General features: G+C 49.7%; 1 protein-coding gene across 4 annotated transcripts in view; it reads right to left on the bottom strand.

Moving 5' to 3' along the window:
* The window catches only part of SHROOM1 (shroom family member 1), a 28,578-nt gene extending 14,135 nt beyond the window's left edge, over nucleotides 1–14,443 (bottom strand). Inside the window, exon 1 of one of the 4 annotated variants that reach the window (XM_010719241.3) lies at nucleotides 14,126–14,443. The gene's annotated coding sequence lies outside the window, so the exon portion shown is untranslated. Of the gene's footprint in view, nucleotides 1–5,127; nucleotides 5,297–14,125 lie in introns of those variants that run through there. The other 3 variants (XM_010719239.3, XM_003210497.4, XM_019620500.2) reach the window with 3 other exon arrangements.
* Nucleotides 14,444–16,162: the final 1,719 nt, after the last annotated feature.

Raw genomic sequence — 16,162 nt, forward strand, 5'->3', positions numbered from 1 at the left:
TTGACCAAGTAATGCGGTGAACAAAAGCATGAAAATGAGCAGCAGGATCTCAGCAGGGACAGCAAGGAGCCCAGTGCTGCACAGCAGGCAGGCGGCCAAAGCAGAACACGATGCAGACGTGCTCTGTGCCCCAGGCTGGGAGCTCTCGAGGCTCCAATAAAAGTGTCTTAGATTTGTTTCTGCCATGACAGTAGCAGACAAAAAGAACAGGAGTGGCACAGCCGTGCCTGCAGGTTCATGTTGTTGCTGTCCATTTACTCAGCTTGACATAAGTGCTGTACACTGAGATTCCTCCTCCAGACAAATGCTTACCCAAGGCAGCCCCAGAGCATGCTGCAAGGCTGTGCTCCTGCTGATGGCCACGGTGCACGCAGGCTGCCAGCAGGATCCCATCGCAGCAGGGGAAGGAGTTGTGTTGCACAGCCCTGAGGGCCTTGCAACCAACTGAACAGGTGAGAGCCCCGTGTCTCCAGCACGTGTGTTGTGTGCAGAGAAGAGTCAGTGACCTGCTGCGGTCAGTTAGCAACTTACTGCTCCTTTCAGGGCAAGCTTTCTTCTAGTTACAGCCTGTTCCTGTTTGACCTCATTTAGATCACATCAGGTGCTGCTAATTAACCTGTAACTCACTTACAGGTACACACAGTGCTCGCCCCTACACAGTGCCACCCCCCTGCATCTGACGCAGAACTATTTTCTGTATCAAATCTCCATTAATCTCAGCAAGCCCTGAGGAGCAGATCCTGGCACTGAATGCCGCCGTGCCGGACCCTTGCTCACTTGTCCACTTCCACTGAAGTTTACAGTTTACCAAGGCAACCTTTCCATCAGAGAAGCAGGAATGACTACTTTACATAATGAACACAAGCAGAGCTCAAGCCTTCATCTGGGACTGACCTATCAGTGTTAGTGGATGAGAAATTATACCTGCACCACATTTTGGGAAATCCAGGAGGATTTCCTATCCGAAGGATTCTGGAGATAAATGTGACACACTGCAGTGAGGTTGGCCTGCACAAAGCTTCACAGACCTATTTCGTAAAACTGCCCCTTTTGAACAAACAGGTCTGTGGAAACAAAGGTAAGAAAACCCACAGCTTTTGATACAGATTAATCCATATCAAACTACAACATGCAACTGTTCTCCAAAGCACGCAAAGCAAACACTGTGACCAGCCTCCCAGCGTTATGTCATGTACATGTTTGTGAATGACCCGCTTCTTATCAAAGGGTAAACACTTCGTGTAAATATTAGCCAAAATTCTTCAGATTCCAATCACTTGCACAGTCTGCAGCATCTGATCCAGCTGTTCTGTGGGCCACCAGATTTAATGGCTCCTGGCTCCAAGGGCAGCCCTGTGCAGCAGCTCCCTGGGGGCTCCCACAGCACTTCCTGCACAGAAACCCACGGGCACACGATGTGGATGACCCACACATTCCCACTGACTGTATCTCTGCTTTCCAGACACATCACGTCCCAGCAGGAGCTGTTCCTCTGACCAGACTGTGTAATATCCAGAAATTCCAGACAGATGTCTGCAGTCTTCAGATTCCACCACTTTCACACGACTGTCAGAAGAGCGAGGGAAGGAGAAGGACAGCACAGCCACAAAAGCACGGCCGTGCGACCATCCTTGTGCCAGCAGCCCTGCAAGCCTTTCCCAGCTTTCCTTTTTTCTAAACAGATGCATTGCCTTTCTTTTGCCCCTCTACTTTACAATGCAGAACTTTCAACTTCAAGTTTCAAACTTGCCTTGTAGGAGAGCAGCATATGAAGGTACCACCTGCAACATTCTCAGCAGGCAACTGGAAAACACATCTGCTAATGGGTGTTTTCTAAAGTACCACATTCCCCACCTAGTGCCATTCCCAGGATTATCACACAGGCTGCTGCCTGGTGGCTGCTGGGGAGATCGTGCACCCAAACCAAACAAGGCTGCCTTACAGACACCCAGTGGAAAGAAAGTCAAAGCGTTGGGCATTGTTGAGACAGAGCTGAAATGGGATTTGGATGTGGCTGATGCCTCTCAAGTGCACAGAAATAAACGTCACCACTGTTTGAGAAATGTGAGTGTTTCATGTAAAAGCCACAGACACAGACTTTTGGCTTTCTGGAGCCATGAGAAACATCCCGAGTAATTCAGAAGGGGATGAAAACAATGGATTTTGATACCCTCTGCTCGAGCTGTGATGGCAGCACTGGGCTGGCACAGCCTTTCCCGGCACCATCACTGTGGACAGGAACATTCGCCACGTGAATCCCACTTGAATTTAGCTGACAGAAAACTGCAGCCCACATAAAACGTTTCTGGGCCCAAGAGCCACGGTTTGATCTCTGAGCAATGATTTAATGAGGAAGATCAGGTTTGGCAATTCTCCACAGCCCTGTGAGAGACCTTTTTTGAGCACCCAACAGAGTCTGACCTTTTAATCAAAGCAGTCACCCGCCACATACTTCTCCATTGTCTTCAATTCACTGACTTTCCTCATTCAGCCTCAAAAATGTATCCTGACTTCCATCATCCTTACTCCCTAATCTACTGAACACCAAACACTTCTTTTCCTTTCTGACTCTGAATGCACTTCACAAAACCTGCTTTTGTCAGAAATCACTACTTCATCCCCAAAACACACATCTTTCCAGAATTTCCCATTCCAGCCCTTCTTCCTTCACCACAATTTTCCCTCTTTATTTAGCTTGATCAAGCTCACTTAATACCCAAAATGTATTATCCAAGAACAGAAGGCAAAACATTCAACAGCACTAAACCAGAAACTCTGATGACCTCAGAATTTCCGAGAGAAGATTTTTACACGTCTATGGACCAGATCATCTAACATCCAAGAAAACATAAAAGACAACTCAAACCAATTGCAAAGCTCTTGTTCCCCTTGCACTCATACCCTCCCAGTAAGTTTAAAACAATTAGGGCCATAGAACTACATTTTCCGCCCCTACTTGACTGAGTACAAAGAGACAACGAATCTCAAATACATGGGGACACACCTGGAAGACTTTCTCCTTGATGGGTAAGCAGTTCCCACATATTTTAGCAGACAGCCCAAACCAACAGCACCCACAGATCAGAGCCAGCCATCCCCAAACTTCCCTGAGAGCTCCAGGAGAGCTCCCACACACTCAAGACTTCAGGGAGGGTTGGCTAGCTAAGAAATGCCATGAAGTCATCTTCAGAACAATGGTTTTCTGGCATATTCTTTCTTCTGTCCCCAGAAGCTTAATGGATGGCTCTGTCATTGCAACCCATGAGGCCCAGACCAAAAAAGTCTGCAACTTCAGTTTCTCTGTGCTGCAATTATGTTTTCCACAAAGCTGTAAGGAGAGCAGGCGTGGATGCTCTGCTTCTACCAGAGTGACCCAATGCTGGGCCAGGGGCAGTGCTTATTTTGACATAAGAACCAGAAGCCATTCCTTTCCAGCAGTCGCCTGTTCTCAGTCTCATTTATCCATGACTGTGCCTGTTGCTGGGCCGAGGGAGGCAGCAATGTAATATCCAGTTGCAACAGAGCATTCCACTGGAAAAAACTCCAAGTATATACAAGAAATATATTAGACCGGCCCATTTCTTTGCCAAGTGTTGCATTCAGGTATTTTCCCACATCTTTCATTTGGGCAAGGCTCATAGATATTTATTCCTACTCACACTAAACGCTGTTATCACCACTTTCCATAACAATGAGAAACTACTGATAGTTCAAACCGAACTGGAACTACACAGCAGCACAAGTAAAATAGTGGGTTGCAAGTTACTTGGGATCAAAGGCAGCAATTAACTGCTTGTGTGCCACTATAACCAGCTCTCAGACATGCTACAAAACTGTCAAGAAACAATGGAGAGAAAGGATCAGGGAAAGCATAAACAGAACTCATTCTGAGAGCAAAGGCAGTAGGAGTCCCTTCAGGTATGGCCTTCTGCATTTAATCCATTCTGCAGAAACTTTCCCATCATGTTCCCTAACCAAGTGCCCACACCTTGCATCTCACCAGCAGCCCCATCACCCGAGCACTGCCCATAGCTGAGGATCGTTAAGCACACTTGTACCATGGTAACAATTCTCTAGGTAAAGCTGCCTCACCTCCTCCCTCCTCTCCCTCACACAGAGACAGACTTTATTCAGCAAAGAAACAGAACTTCACAGGGCTGAGCAGTGCTCCCCATGCTTGTGTTGGACTGACGGCTCCGGAGCTGCTTATCAGACTGTCCACAACTTGTCCCTTACACTGAGAGGTTTTACTCCTGGTATAAATCCAGTTATTATGTTCCATTCCATGTTTAGCCAAGAAAAGCCTCATCTTTCCTACTCAGACATGCACAGGATAAGCCCTGGCAAGTGGGAGGCATCACATCATCACGCATCCCTAAGGCTGCTCCAAACCCAGGTTAAACATTGCAAAATGTGGTTTTAATGTTTTCCAGGACACTTCCTGCTCCTTCATCTGTTTTGCTGCTGACTGCTGCAGAAAAAATGCCTTTGGATGGGAACAGATGGACTTTGGCAGCAGATGCTCTGGAAGCAACCAAGGGCAGAGTTAGCACTCGGTGAAAAGGATCCAGACAAAGCACAACACTGACATTCCATTTTCCAGCATTGCCCTTCTTCCTCCTGCCAGATCCCATGAGCTCGTGTCTGGGTGTGGGCATGCAGTGTGCCCACAGTCACCTTCCCTGCACGCAGCCAGCAGCTCGGCGTGCCCCGGCCAACAGGCAGTGCTCCAACCCCGACTACAGGGAGCCGCAGGCAGGCAGCACAGCACTGCTGGAGGGAACCTGCTGCCAGGGCACGGCCAGGTACATCTGACAGCACCCAAACCAGGTGACATCACATGGACTGCACAAAGCCACGCTCAAGTCCTCGTCCCCGTGTCCTGCAGGTGCTCTGGGACGTGCTACAAATGGTCACTGTGCAGGGGAAGAGAAATCTGCTTGTGCTGAGAGCCTGAGGACACTGAGCAGACAGCACGAACACACTCCCTGCAGCCCTCCAAGATCTGCCCGTGGGGTTTCGCAGAACCCTTCTCCTTCCCCAAACACCGCATTCATCCATCAATTAAGGAGCAATTAACGAGTTCAGCTGCAAAAGCGCCCAAGAGGTGGCTCTGCTGTCCCTTACCTGGACGGCCACGTGCTGCGGTACCTCGGGGCTGGTGGGCGGCTCCGCACACATTGCAGGCTCTGTGGCCGCATCCACACACAGCCCCACTGCCTCACCTGCAGAAATCGCCCTTTGGTTTACGACATTCCATCGTGCAGAGCTTACAGTCACAGCGGAAAAGAAAGAAAAGCAAACAGCAGGCGCAGCTATTTCATTATCTCACCAGTCAATTATTAACAACAGCCTGTTTTCTGCCCGAGCCGTTGGGCCGTGGCTCCCACGTGGGTTGAATCGAAACATTCCACGCAGATGCTGCCGAGGCCACGGCAGGGCAAGCGCTGCCCACCCCAACCCATCACCAGCTCTGTGCTGTGCCAGGCGGGCGTCCACCCCCGTGCCCAGTGCCCACTCTGTGAGCACAGCCCGGCTCAGCAGCAGCCCGGAGCCACGAGATGCCACCGAGCCACCATTGCCAGCCTTCCCTAAAGAACGACGCACCGCTTTCAGAGGATGAATTGAAAAAGGAAGGCACAATAAACACCGAGGCGGTTCAGGGAAACACTGAGGCTGTGTTTTATGTGCTGCAGGTTTGTGATTTCTTTTTTTTAAAGTGCTTTTTCTCATAAGAGCAGCGCAGAAGATGCAGACTGAGGCTTTCATCTGTTTTGTGTGAGTGAAACAATTCAAGCCTCTGTAATAAATTCCTCCCTGCCTTCAAATCTATTTGCTGGAGCCTGATATTGCATTTATAACATCCTCATCTGGTGAGATGAATTCCGAATTGTTTCCAGCTGAGCTTAAAAAATAAGCCGATTTTATGCCACTATTTTTTCCTCAAACTAAGCTGCCAACTGGGCAGTCACACAGGCACAGCTCTCCCATTTGTTCTCACGTATGGTCTCCCAGGGGAAAAATGGGGAGATCTTCAGATCTCTACCAAAAATGAAATAAACCCAAACACCCTGCTTGCCGTGGCTATGTTCGGTGGTGAGAAGCAGCCAATTGCTCTCCAGCAGGAGCAGGCTCAGGATCCAGGTTCAGCCCTCCATCTCTGTGCTCCAGCAGAGAACACGAGCTGCAGATTTACTGATGGTGACCGAGAACAGAGAGCTGCTCCAGCAGGTTACTGAGTAACCAGCTCCTGTTCAGTCACTGCCTGTAATAACATTTTCTGAAAGCAGTGACTGAGTATCTGAGGGGAGGAAGCCAGAAACGGGAGGTGAGAGGATGGCTTCAAAGGGTCTGAGCCATGGGGGATACGTGCTGCACTGTGCAATGCCCAGCAGAGAACAGAGCTGCCCTCCATGACAGCTCTGTGCTGAGGCACTGCGCCTTCCCCCACACCTCAGGCCTGCACAGCCGTACCAGGGGTGTCCAAAGGGTGAGTGCTGCAGTTCTGAGCATAACAGGCTGTAATGTGCATGCAAAAGAGAACATGCAGAAAGCCAAAGTTGTCCTTCTATCACTCTGTGCCTCAGGCACTGATCCCTGCCTCTGCCAGGTGCTGCAAGGACAGCAAACTTCAGCAGCTAACCTGTTGGCTTCAGCTCCTGGATTTGCCAGAGATCTTTGTGAGCTTTGGCACTTGTATCAGGAGAACTGCTAAGCCCTCAGAAGGCACCAAGGCTGAGAGGGCAGCTAAACCTTTCCCGGATACAGAGCCCACATTCCCTCTCCTGATCGCTCTGGACAAAAGTTTCACAGACACTGAAGTTCTACGAAATTCAAGCATCCTTAAATGAAACGTGTTGGCAGGCATCTCCTACGTGCAGGCTGGTGACAAGTGACCCAGTTCTTCCCACACTGCTGAGGGGATAAATCCATTAAGAAGTGAGGGACCCGCAGCCCCAGCCCCTAAACCAGCACAACTCTTATTGGTAACTTAGAATAACGTGGTATTATGCATACAATAATCACATTCACTAGTTAGTCCAAACCACAAATCACGTGCCTCCTAATGCTCCTCCAAAAAGACAGACCAGGTGCTTTGTAAAGAAGCTGTTAAGCTACAGACACAGCCCACGATGGCATGCATCTCCCAGCAGGGCTGCCTGGGGGTGGGTGCTGCAGGGGCCTGAAGGAACCAGGAGCACCGAACACCAGGCCGAGCCAACAGGCACAACAGCTCCTTCAGAGCCCCCAGCTGTCACAGTAAATCCACGTTGTACAAATATTAATTATTAACCCTTCTCCCAGCCTCCGCACCAAATGCTGCAGGTTGGGCTGAACGCCCTTGGCCGTATCCCCACATTCTCCTCAATGTGATAATGGCTCACAGAGATCAAATGATGTGCAGCAGGGAGACCCCAAAGGAGAGGGCTTACAGGTGCTCTTGGCAATAAGAACACTGCAACGCATGGGAAACAAGACAGAGAGCTCCCTCCTGTGCCACGCAGCCACACACACAACAGCTGCTCCTCCATCATCAGCAGGGAGTGACTGCACCCCTGGGAGATCATCACACCACGAGAAAGCACCCTTAGGTTTGTTATCTGCAAACTTCCATGGCAATAACAACAAATGGTCAGGAGTAAAGATCACTAAAGGGTTCTGTAAATACAACTGAGCTGAGATTCATTTTATTTGTCCTTGGGTTCCCGACATTTACAGCATGTTTCCAAACTCTGCCCCGCTGTCAGAAATGGTGACACACAGTGCATTTCTGAACTGGAAGCTGAGACACCTGGGAGCCCCTGGACTGACAGAGCCTGTGTCCTCAGAGATGCATCTGATCTCGTAACATTCAGGGCACAGAGCTCAGCAGTGGCCAGCAGCACACCTCCCGGCTGCTGCTCTGCCACAGCACAGCACAGAAGTGCTTAGAAGCAGAAAAGCAGAAATCCAGCTTTGGGACCAAACCTCTGAATACTGCTCTACAGGGCTCCTGCCTCAGGCTCCCACTGCTGGGGTGAGTTCTGCACATGCATGCAGCTCCTGAAGACACTGAACTGTATTTCTGGTTAAAATGCACAAAACAGCTAAGAAGGCTGCTGCCAGCTCACCTTAATAGCACCTCATGCTCTGCTACTCTCTTTTAGCACAAACCATGTAGCTCCAACACCACCAAAGCAGCCCATGCTGCTCCTGGAGCCCCCAACCCCTTGCATCACAGGTCAGAAAGCAAAACCCAGAGGGGTGTTTGTTTGTGCAAACACAAACAGCAAATGCTACCCATAAAGCTGCAATCCACCCGGAGGGCTGTTACCTCTCGATGTTATTTTCATTACTTGGCATCAGCTGGGTTACAGATGGCTGCTCAGAGTTACCAGCTTCAAAAACTAGGTCAGTGGTGGCAGAGATAGGAAGAAAACATAACAATCTCAGGCTTTACCAACCCAAACCATCCAAATAGCAGCAGCGTAACAGAGAAGATAATTTCCCTGAGAGTCCTCATTAACCCCAGGCCTGGCAGCTGCACTGCTGAGCGATCAGAGCAGTGCGTGGGGCAGAGGACTGGAGCATCACTACAGATGCACACTCAGTGCCTTTTACCATCACCCAGTAATTCCTACAGGAGTTAATCCTGCTGCGTAACCTTACAGCAAACACAGTCAGTAGCTCTCCAGCATTTCCTAAGACGTACTTAATTTTTTGTTAGCAGGTTATAGACAAAAGGCAACACAAGGCACTACCACTGCTCTAATTCATACAGATGTGCCCCATATCAAAGACCAACACCCCTACGTTCCTCCAGTCCCCAGTTTTATACAAAACATTCTGCAGCCAAAGCCACTCAGAGAGGCTTCTCCTGCCTTTGCTCCCATGGGGATGGTTTCCCAATCCCAGCAGTACAGGCAGTTTCAGCACACAGGGCTTCCAGCTGCAGTGTGGAGCAGAAGCAAACAGCTGAGTGCCCAGGAAAAGCAAGCACCAATGCCAGCAGTTACCTGAAACGTTGGTATTGCTGCCAAAGGCTTTGCGTTGTGAAAGCACAACCATGCTTACAGCAACAGAAACCTCCACTGCAGGTTTTGACCGGGTCAGGTTATGGGATTTGTTCCCAGAAAATATGTAACTGTGGGTCTTTAGGTCAGAACAATCAAATCATATTTGAAGGCCTGATTAGAAAAATAAAACAATGTTTAGCTGAACAAGTTTCCCAACTGAAAGCACCTTGTAAGCGTGTTTAAGTGCTAAAACTTCAGTGCCTAAGCCATTTGAACCTGCAGAAGAATTCCGGGGGAACACCAAACATTGTATCACCCAGAACAGTGACGGTTTAGTGTCTTAATAAAAGGGCTTCAGTAGCCTGGATAGGCATACAATGGGCTCAATGCCACTGTTTAACACTGTTTCTTAAACGAAGTGAACTTCATTGGGTACAGCTCATGCACTGCCAGAGAGCCCTGGGCCACAGCCTGGAAACTGCTCCAGTCACTGCAGTGCAAACTGTACCAATGGAAATAGCAGGCAGGCATGAAGGCACCTTGCTGCTGCTGGGGGCTGGATTGAAGAAGATAGCTTTTAGCATCCCCTAAAGTAACATACATCCAGTTTTCCATTACATTTATGACCTCTTCCTAACATCTAAGCCTCATTTTAATGAAATCATACTAAACACAGTATACATCTATTGAATAATCTGTATGTTTTACCTTTCTGTTTTACCTTTTAACCCAGCACATCCCATGCAAATACCTCAATAGCTTTATTTGTACAGAGAAGCAATGGATAAGGGAGGTCTTGCACAACTAAAGGTACTGGGAGAAGAGGACAGAACCTCCAGAGCCACATCGGACCTTTCCCCACCATAGCTGCAGCTTGTGCAACTCCAGCAGATCCCACACTGCAGTCACTCCCAGGTGTGCTGCTGCTGGAAGGGGAGATACCATCCTCACCCCTCCTGTTCCCATGTCCTCTGTGCCATCCCCAGCACCAGCCCATCCCCCCCAGCAGCAGCTCTGGTGTGCACTGGGTTCTGCACTGGGCTGAATTGGTTTGCTCGTTTAACAGAAGCTGCTCAGGAACTGATTTGGAATTGTTGTTGGTTTATTGAGCTGGATCAGCTCAGGGTGGCACAAATGTCAGTCAGTGCAAGCAGGGAGCAAAGACAAGTGCACTACCCACCCTGAGACAACTGCAGCAGCAGCAGCACTGCTGAGCTCCCTTCTGCACCACAGCAGTCTGGTGCTGAGCAGTCCAAGCGCTGCAGCCCTTCCTCTCCTCTGTGGCCACGTGTGCTATCAGCAGAGGGCGGACCCTCCCTGTGGGTACCAAAGGTACCAACCTGTGCCCAGCACAGGCAACCACAGCCCTGCTGCACGCCCACCTCGGCTCTGGTGCTGTAAAACCCTGAGCTCCACAGACCGGCCAAGCTGAAGGGTGTTCAAACAGCAGTGGGACATTTCTGTCCAACAAAAGTATCGCTGCTCACAAGTTCTACGCTTTCTTTTTTTTCCACAGGTAATTATTGAGCCAGAATGTAAACAAAGCTTGTCACTGCATTTAAAGGAACACTCAGGGATCACACAGTGGCAGCACAGAGGAGCAGCGCAGGATGCTGCTCCACCACTTCCCAGGCAACCGAGGCCCATTTGTTTCTCTCTCAGGCACAGCAGAATACGAGAGAAGTAAACAGAGAAGGACAGCAGGGTTCCCCTGGGACAGGGTCCCGTGTGAGCAGCTCCCCAGCTGCTGCCTGTTCTGTGGTCAGGACAGGATCCTCCCCTGCACTTAGAGAAATGAAGAAATGAGGGGCTGGGGGACAGCAGTACGGTCGCAGGGCAGATGCAGGCACCCTGCTTTCCCTCACAACACTTTAAAACAATGGTGTCTTTGTTATGGGAAGGCTAAATAAATAATGCAGCCATCAGATGACATAAAGAAAAGGAGCAATACCCGACTGAGTTCCAAATACAGGCTGGTGCAGCTCTGCCACCATTGCAGGTAAATAAACAGCAGTGCGAGCTGGCAGCTTGCTGCTCTTTAAGGCAAAAAGTGTCCAGTGTTGATAGGGAGACACGACATGAAGATCCTTGGGTATTAAGTACAGTTCAGCTCTGGATGACAACTGGTAACATGTATTTCTTTTCCATATGCTTTCATTTACTGCACTGGAGCCGATGAGCACATGAACCCAGCAGGAGTGAAACCAATGGCTCTTGAACGCAGCTTTTGAAGAAAATCCATCCATTATGCAAGGCAGCTCGAGCACATTTCAAGAAGTAAAAGGGCTATTATTCTAACAACCAAACTCAAAAAGAATATCAGAGGTCTCCAAACAGACGTCACATCACATCACTAGAGAAGTGACACAGAGCTTTGCATGCAGGCCATCCACAGCTCCCAGGGCCATCCCTGGAATTCCCCTTGGAAGCACAGCACCACCCCCAGCTGCTGACAACACAGCAGCCCTCAGCTGTGCTCCATCTCTGTGCCACCACCATCATGTGTGGGTGGAGCGAAGGGCTCTGCACACACAGGGAAGAGGAGAAGCAGTGCTAAGTGGAACACAGCAGAATAGGAGAGCACTGAGAACAGAGCGGCAGGCCAGGGAAACAGCAGAAAAGGCCATCACAGCAAGGAAGCTTAGAAGAGGTGTGAGCAGAGGCAAAAATAAATCAACAGAAGTGCTGTTCTGGAAGAGAATGGAGAGGAAGGCAAAGATCATAAGGAAACTAGAAGAGCCAAACTTGGCTGGGCAAAGAGATCAGCACTTGCAACTAAGAAAGTGACCATATCTCTTGCTGACAAGTCCATAGTTTTTAATAGTCATGGTGACTTACAGTTGCTTGTTTACACTGATTATTTACAGTTGCTTGTTTACACTGATTATTTACATTCATTCACTTTACATTTATCCTGCACTTCATTCTCTGCATGAAGAGTCTCAAAGCTCAAGCGCTGCACACCCTGACAGTGAGTACAGGCACTGCCATCATCTGCACATCAAAAAGTCACAAATAGCTCACTCTCAAACACGAAGCCTACACCCACACACACACACAGAACAGAAAATGTAAATCCTGTATCACTTCTGGTAACGCACAGAACTGGATTTAGGTGTAATTTTCTCATTACCCAACCCCCACTCTGGCTCGGAGTGCACAGTACAGCCAGGGGAACCTGAGGTTACCAGATCAGGACACCCCCAGGAGTGATGGAACCAACTTCACCCCCAGCTCAGCCCATTCATTCTGACACCCCACAGCATCCAGTGCCCGAACCCTCAGCCTCTCTAAGCCACAGAATCATCACTCTCCCGATAGCAAAGAATCTTCCAAGAAATGTTCCTGTCATGTCATGAAATATTTAAATATTTTTGTTCACTTGTGAAAGTGTACAAAATTAACATTAAGTTCCAGATGAGCATTAAGCTCAGGTGGATCTTCGGATCTGCCACACACCTGTAGAAATGGTGAGCTGATGTCACAAGAGCAGATGATGAAGAGGAAGGTGACAGAAACTGGAATGTGTTTAAGGACTGAGCTAAATGTATGAGACTTGGCACCATTTTTCTAACCAGTCTTTCCTTTGCAAATAACTTTTAAAGAAATTAAAACTTGATTTTAATAACTAAGGTTAGGAAAACACCACAAACAAAAAGGAACTAACTACAATTTGCTCTTTTTTCCCCTCCTCGTTGCTTTTAGCTGTCTGTATGAAAATTATCCATGCCTGTAATTATGTTTAAAGAACATTTGCAGAACTCCTACTCCATTTGTGTCCGCCCCACCCCTCCCAGCCCCATTCCCACCCGCTCAGCTCTGCCAGGTCCTGGGGCAGTCAGTGGCAGAGCCCACAGTGCCCACCAGGAGCCCACAGAGGCAGTCGGGCTCAGCATCTGAAGGCATGGGCTGGAGGCAGCCGGGTCATTTATCCCTTGGGATGAGGCCAGAGTCAGCCCAGCCATGGCTGGGAGCTCCTGGAGATTCCAGCAGGATAAGGACAATCCTTAGACATTTAAGGTGTGCATTTTTTGGAGATTATTAATTGGCCAGACTTGGGAGGCTCTTCAGAGCTAAGAACAAAGTGCACCCCTAATGCAAATCCATGCAAAACAAAAATTAGTTCCCTTCTCCAAATGCAGCTGTTCAGCGACAGCTCAGAGCTACTGAAAATAGGGAAGACAGCATTTTATCCTCTAAGATCATTGTTAGGGACACGGGGTTTGTTCTGCTCACGTTGTCCCGAAAACTCAGACCGAGCAAACAGCCAGAGAGCAAATTATCAGCTGAAACAAACTCCAGCAAAGTCAGAACAAGGCAGCAAGCGAGTTCAACTCCAAAGCTGACTTTGCTGTTCAAAGCTGAACAGGAGGGTTCAACTCCGAAACACAGAGGTGGCACAGCAGCAGGGCAGCACTGCCACATCCCCAGCCCTGCGTGTGCTCAGACTCGCAGCTCAGCACCAAACACAGCAGACAAGAGGCAGCATCAGAGCACACAAAACCTCCCAGGTGGATTCATAAGAAAATCATTTGCATTTGCTCTCATCACACAAATCACTGGAAAGTCTCCTGGGATTTTCTCCCCCTCCCCTGCAAACACCTCTCCTTCCCAGCCACACCTCTACCCGATTTGTTCGCCTTGGATTTCTGTTTTTCAGCTGTACGCTCAGGTCGGTTCACAAGTTTTAACTGTAACGTTTTCCCACAGACTTTCACTCTGAAGCACGCACTGCTGCGAGATACTTCATAAACACAACACTTCCGAACATCGTACAGCACAGCGCTCAGGAGTTCAGCACGGAATTGCTCAGCTCACAGCAGTGCAGTGCAGTCGCTCTGCTCCGTCCCGGCGCTCAGGAGACCTTTGCTGCTCAAAGGAGACCCGCAACGACCGGCCCGGGATGTCTGCAGGAATTAGCGATGCAGCTCAGACCGTGACCACGAAGATTTGAAAGCCTCCTGCTGAGGACGGCACAAGTAAGCCACGTTGATGCACAGCAGAGCCGCCTTAGCCATGTAACGCCGCTTATTCTAATCTACGAAAGAGCTCTTTTCGCCGCGGAGATAACATCACATGAGATACAATCATCTTTAAGACCATTTTTAGCAGCCGACAGGACAGCGTACCTTTAGCGTTGCACAGATGAGAGCCGCTCTCCAGCTGGGACCGCTTCAGGCAGGAATCAGCGCCCCGCAGCAGTCCAGTAATCCGCGCTACTTCCGAACTTCCCCAAGCACCTCAGGGCTCACCGGCCTCCAGTCGCTGCATAAGCGATCCTTCCCCCTCCTCCCTTCCCAAATCCATCTACCTCCGTCAGTCCCAAATCGCTCTCAGATGGGTAACCCGCTCTCAGCAGTCGGACCCGAGCAGCGCAGCTGACGGAGCGGAGCCGGAGCGGATCCCGCTCAGCCCAGCGCCCGCAGCGCTGCGAGCGCCCGGCCCCGGGGAGGCACGGAGGTGGGGTCAGGGGAGGCAGCTGGGAGCGGGAGCTGCTGGGCCGAAAGGAGGAGAACCTCCCACACACACACATACGTACGTACACGGACATACGGACACGGGGAAAGAGCGGAGCGGCCGCCTCGAAGCCGTGGGAACGGGCAGCGCTGGGCAGAATGACGGCGTGGGTTCCCAGCTGCCCCGACGGGCTGCCTTACCGTTCAGAGCTTTTCTCGCTGAGGGTCACACAAGGACACGCACGGCAGCCCAACAAAACCAACAATTTCCTACCTTACAGCCACGACTCGGTCCTGGGGAATACCGGCTGGAATTGCTATTTTATTGGAAAACGATTTAAAAAATCTGAAAAACCTCACATGTGGGTACTGTTATTTACCTGGCCCATCTGCTGCCCCAGGCCAGGTGACAGCAGCAGGATCACTGCTGTCTGGTGATGCTTGTAAGGAACGCCAAGCATCAGCCCCCATCTCCTGGCTTGTCAGAGTTTATTTGGGTTTTTATCCTTCCCATTTCTATAGAAAAAGTAAAATAGAAAGGGAGAAGCAAACCTATTTCAGTGTTTATTAAGAGTGCTTTGGTTTGTTTTTAATGACTGACCAGCACACTCTAAGCCAAAAAGTGCGCCTGATGACAGCACTGCATGGTATCACACTAACAGCAGCCTCCCAACCAGCACAGCAAAGCCAGCACCTCACCTCCTACCTTCTTCTGGAACAAAGGGCACAGCCTGAGCTGCCTCACAGCCCTGGATGGATTGAGCAGCAGGGGAATGAGCTCTCGTCATTCTTTTTTAATGAATATCTGGTTACAACGAGGAGAGACCCAGCAGCTTCTGTGCAGTATTTGCTGAGCGGGTGAGGCTGAGTGCCGTGCTTGAACACTGCAAATCAACATTTATCACCTACCATCACATGGCTGATGGGAAGCAACGCGTGCACGAGTAGTAAACCAAGATTTCAGTACAGAAGAGCTGTAAGTGAGCACTCCACAAGCACGTACCTTCACTGCAGCAAAACTGACAAAGCCAAGCAGCCCCAACGGCCCACGAGCAGAGGAGGGCCGGCTCCATTCCAGGGACCGAAGGAGGGCTGCCCTGTGCCAGGAGGTTGTTTTCACTAAGGGTGAAGTACAGCTTTTCTCACACCACTGCCTATTCAGTCACCGAACTCGTGTACTAAATGAACCAACTGACAACCCTGCCAAGAACAGTTATTAATTCCAGTGGTACAAAGTGCCCACAGGGTCTCTCCTCAATGCTGTGCTACACGCTCAGCCTCCAGCGCTGCTGGCAGTGCATCCAAAGGAGCAGCAGAGCACTTCTGCAGCATGCCCTGCTCCTGGCATGGAGAAGTGCAGCTCATCACAGCACCGCACGCAGCAAGCTTTACACTCAGAGCAGGACAGCAGGCACTGAGCTCAGAGATACAGTGTGCATGTAGTTAGCTATGGGTCCGCAGCATTATTAAGGGACCTCACAGAGAGCACCTGGTGCTTCTTGTATTTCACAGTGCTCTGAATCAGCTCAGCAAGCCCAAGTGAAGCACTCTGTTGGGGCAGAACCAGCTACATCTGCAATCAATGCTTTTGCTCTCTTGTGGAAACGTACAAATGTCATTAACTAACTACAGGGCAAAGCCACAAGTCTTCTCTGCTTTATCAAAATTCAAAGACTGCTGTTTGTTTGTGATAGTACAAATGAGGTACTT

Source organism: Meleagris gallopavo, chromosome 15, assembly GCF_000146605.3.
Source record: "Meleagris gallopavo isolate NT-WF06-2002-E0010 breed Aviagen turkey brand Nicholas breeding stock chromosome 15, Turkey_5.1, whole genome shotgun sequence".
Classification (NCBI taxonomy): Eukaryota; Metazoa; Chordata; class Aves; order Galliformes; family Phasianidae; genus Meleagris; species Meleagris gallopavo.